General features: G+C 38.9%; 1 non-coding gene across 1 annotated transcript; it reads right to left on the bottom strand.

Annotated features, from left to right (window-relative positions):
• Positions 1-2,656: 2,656 nt before the first annotated feature.
• On the bottom strand, positions 2,657-2,791 carry LOC116642664. Its single transcript, XR_004301361.1, has one exon. It is a non-coding gene; the product is annotated as a U4 spliceosomal RNA (small nuclear RNA).
• Between the last annotated feature and the right edge of the window lie 1,483 nt (positions 2,792-4,274).

The following is a 4,274-nucleotide window of genomic DNA, read 5'->3' as shown; positions in this document are numbered from 1 at the left end:
TGCCCAGCCACTTTTCTGAATTGTCTTATGTACAACAGTTTTCAGTTGATTCTCGTAGGTTTTCCAGGTTTACGTTTAGTTATAAGTCTCTTCCTTTCTGATGTTTTGTATATTTTATTTTTTTCGATTATCAACAACCATTGGCTAATCCCCTCTTACCCGTTAAGTAATAGAGGTGATTGTGATCATTCTTACCTAGCTTCTGACTACTTGGAATACTTGTAGTGTTTTTCTGCTGAGAATAATGTGGCTTTGATTGTTCTGGTTAGAGTCACCCGTGATTGCATCTGGGCTTGAATTCATTCATCTTTTTAGTGAAGGGTATTTGAAACTTTCTTGTTGTCCCTCCCTCTCCCCGCTGTCCTCCGTGGTTTGGATTTTCTGTCGCTTCTAATAATCTTTCTTTTTATAGAGCATTTGCCATTTATTGAGTGTTTCAGTTACTAACACAGAGGTGAGCAAATTTCCTTTGCATCAAAGAAATATTCTCATTTACTATTTTTTGCATTTATGCCTTTTCTCTTTGCCTGCCCTTCCCCCATGCTATGATTTGGTTAGCTGATGGTTTATCTTTTCTTTTCTCTAAAGAATTAGTTTCGAATATATTTTTCCCAGCTTTATTGAGATATAATTGACATATAATTTTGTTCAAGTTTAAGGTGTAGAATGTGATGATTTCATACATGTATATTTCAAAGTGCTTACCATGATAAGGTTAGTTAACAGATCCATCATTTCACATAACTTTTTTTTTCTTTTTCAAAATTTAAATTCAATTAATTAACATATAATGTATTACTGGTTTCAGAGGTAGAATAATTTTCAAGTATATAATACAGTATTGTTGGCTACAGTCACCATGCTGTACCTTAGATCCCCAGAACTTATTTATTTTATGACTGGAAGTTAGTACACTTTGACCAACATCTCCCTGTTTTCCTCACCCCCCAGCCGCTGGCAACCACCATTCTACTCAGTTTCTATGAGTTTGGCTTTTTTAGATTCCACATATAAGTGATACTATACAGTATTTTTCTTTTCCTGTCTGACTTATTTCACTCAGTGTAATGCCCTCAAGGTCCATCCATGTTGTCACAAATGGCAGGATTTCTTTCTTTTTTTATGGCTAAATAATATTCCTCTGTGTTTTTTTTTTTTTTAAGATTTTATTTATTTGACAGAGAGAGAGACAGCGAGAGCAGGAACACAAGCAGGGGGAGTGGGAGAAGCAGGCTTCCTGCCGAGCAGGGAGCCCGATATGGGACTTGATCCCAGGACCCTGGGATCACGACCTGAGCCGAAAGCAGACGCCCAACGACTGAGCCACCCAGGCGCCCCTCTCTGTGTGTGTTTTTGTGTGTGTGTGTACATTACATTTTCTTTATCCATTCATCTGTCTATGGATACTTAGGTTGTTTCCATGTCTTGGCTATTGTGAATAATGCTACAATAAACACGGGATGCAGATATTTCTTGGAGATAGTGATTTCATTTCTATTGGGTATATATATCCAGAAATGGGATTGCTGGATTATATGGTACTTCTATTTTTAAGTTTTTGAGGAACTGCCATACTCTTTTCCATAGTGGCTACACCAATTTATATTCCCACAAATGGTACACAAGGGTCTCCTTTTCTCCACATCCTCACCAGCACTTGTTACTTCTTGTCTTTTTGATAATAGCCATTCTAACATGTGTGAAGTAATATCTCATTGTGGCTTTGCTTTGCATTTCCCTGATGATTAGTATTGTTGAGCATGTTTTCATATACCTGTTGGCCATATGTATGTCTTCTTTGGAAAAAAATCTGTTCATGTCCTTTGCCCATTTTTAAATTGGATTATTTGTTTTTGTTTTTGTTTTTTTGCTATTGAATTGTATGAGTTCCTTATAATACATTTTGGGTATTAACCCCTTATCAGATATATGGTTTGCAAATGTTTTCTCCCATTCCCGTAGGTTCTATTTTTAATTTTTATTTTATTTTATTTATTTGTTTGACAGAGAGAGACACAGCGAGAGAGGGAACACAAGCAGGGGGAGTGGGAGAGAGAGAAGCAGGCTTCCCGCGGAGCAGGGAGCCCGATGTGGGGCTCGATCCCAGGACCCTGGGATCATGACCTGAGCCGAAGGCAGATGCTTAACGACTGAACCACCCAGGCGTCCCTATTTTTAATTTTTTGAGGAAATTTTTCTTCCACTGGTTGCCTTTTCATTTTGTTAATAATTTCTTTCGCTGTGCAGAAGGTTTTTTTGTTTGATGTAATCCCATCTGTTTATTCTTGCTTTTGTTGCTTGTGCTTTTGGTGTCATATCCAAAATATTCATTGCTAAGACCGATGTCAAGGAACTATCCCCTGTTTTCTTTTTTTTTTTTTAAAGATTTTATTTATTTATTTGACAGAGAGAGACACAGCGAGAGAAGGAACACAAGCAGGGGGAGTGGGAGAGGGAGAAGCAGGCTTCTGCCGAGCAGGGAGCCCGATGCGGGGCTCGATCCCAGGACCCTGGGATCATGACCTGAGCGGAAGGCAGATGCTTAACGACTGAGCCACCCAGGTGCCTCCCCTGTGTTTTCTTCTAAGAGCTTTACAGGTTTAGGTCTTACATTTAAATCTTTAATCCATTTGGAGTTAATTTTTGTCAGTGGTGTAGAAGGTTCTCTTTCATTCTTTTGCATGTGAATATCCAGTTTTCACAATTGCATTTATTGGGAAAAGTTTTCAATTAGCAATAATCGCGCCTCGGATGAACCTCATTGGCTACGATACTGCCACTGCGCAAAGCTCACAATTGCATTTATTGAAGAGACTGTTTTCCCCACTGAGTATTCTTGGCTTTTTTTTTTTTTTTAAAGATTGATTTATTTATTAGAGAGAGCACATGCATGGGGGGGCGGGGGTAGGGGTAGAAGGAGAGGGAGAGAGAGAAGCAGACTACCCGCTGAGGGTGGAGCCCAGTGTGGGGCTTGATCCCATAACCCCGAGATCATGACCTGAGCTGAAATTAAGAGTTGGTTGCTCAACCAACTGAGCCACTCAGGTGCCCCTATTCTTGGCTTTCTTATCAAACATTAGTAAACTGAGTATGAATGAGTTTATTTTTGGGTTCTTGATTCTGTTGCCTTGGTCTATGTATCTGTTTTTATGCCAGCACCATACTGTTTTGATTGCTATAGCTTTGTGATATAGTTTCAAAAGTTCTTGGATATATTTATAAGCTCTATTGTTTTTCTGTTTTCTCATCTAATAGTTTCTACTTTTATCTTTTAGGAAGTATTTAGTTTTTCTGTGGCTCTTTTTTAAACATTTTTAAAAAAGATTTTTGTTTATTTATTGGAGAGAGAGAGAGAGAAAGAGAACACAAGTGGGGGGTGGGGGTGGGGGAGGAGCAGAGGGAGAAGCAGACCCCCCTGCTGAGCAGAGAGCCTGATGTGGGGCTCCATCCCGGGACTCCAGGATCATGACCTGAGCTGAAGGCAGACACTTAACTGACTGAGCCACCCAGGTGCCCCCCCCCCACTTTTTTTAACTTCTTGAGTGTGATGTGTAATTTGTTTATGTTCATTTTCACCTCTATATGTGTTATTATTTAAATCAATAAAATATTTTTGATTCTACACTTTTGCAGTTTCAGGGTTTTATTGTATTATTTTTTTTTTTAGAGAGGGAGAGAGGGGGGCAGAGGGAGAGGGAGAGAGAGAATCTTTTTTTAAAAAAGATTTTATTTATCCATTTTTAGAGAGAGAGAGAGAGATTTACTTTACTCTGGGGATCTAACAAATACCTGTGCAACCAAATAACATAACAACAAAGTTTGCTGGAAATACAAGAGAGAATCGACACATGTATTATTATAAGAAGAGTTTCTTTTACCCCTCTCAGCTTGTGACGGAACAAAAAAAATAAGGATATACACTTGAGTAATACAATTGATATGACTGATCTAATTGATATATATTGAACTCTGTATTTTGTTGTTGTTGTTGTTTTTAAAGATTTATTTATTTATTTATTTGACAGAGAGACACAGCGAGAGAGGGACCTCAAGCAGGGGGAGTGGGAGAGGGAGAAGCAGGTTCTCTGCCGAGCAGGTAGCCTGATGTGGGGCTCGATCCCAGGACCCCGGGATCATGACCTGAGCCGAAGGCAGACGCTCAACAATTGAGCCACCCAGGCACCCCTTGAACTCTATATTTTGAAAACAAAAAATATATCTTTTCAAGGGCTTGAATCTTTATTGTTATAAAGTGCCTATAATTTTTGCCTTGA

The sequence above is a fragment of the Phoca vitulina genome, unplaced genomic scaffold (assembly GCF_004348235.1).
Source record: "Phoca vitulina isolate PV1807 unplaced genomic scaffold, GSC_HSeal_1.0 scaffold23, whole genome shotgun sequence".
Taxonomy (NCBI): domain Eukaryota; kingdom Metazoa; phylum Chordata; class Mammalia; order Carnivora; family Phocidae; genus Phoca; species Phoca vitulina.
This window is presented reverse-complemented; position numbering and strand designations above follow the sequence as displayed.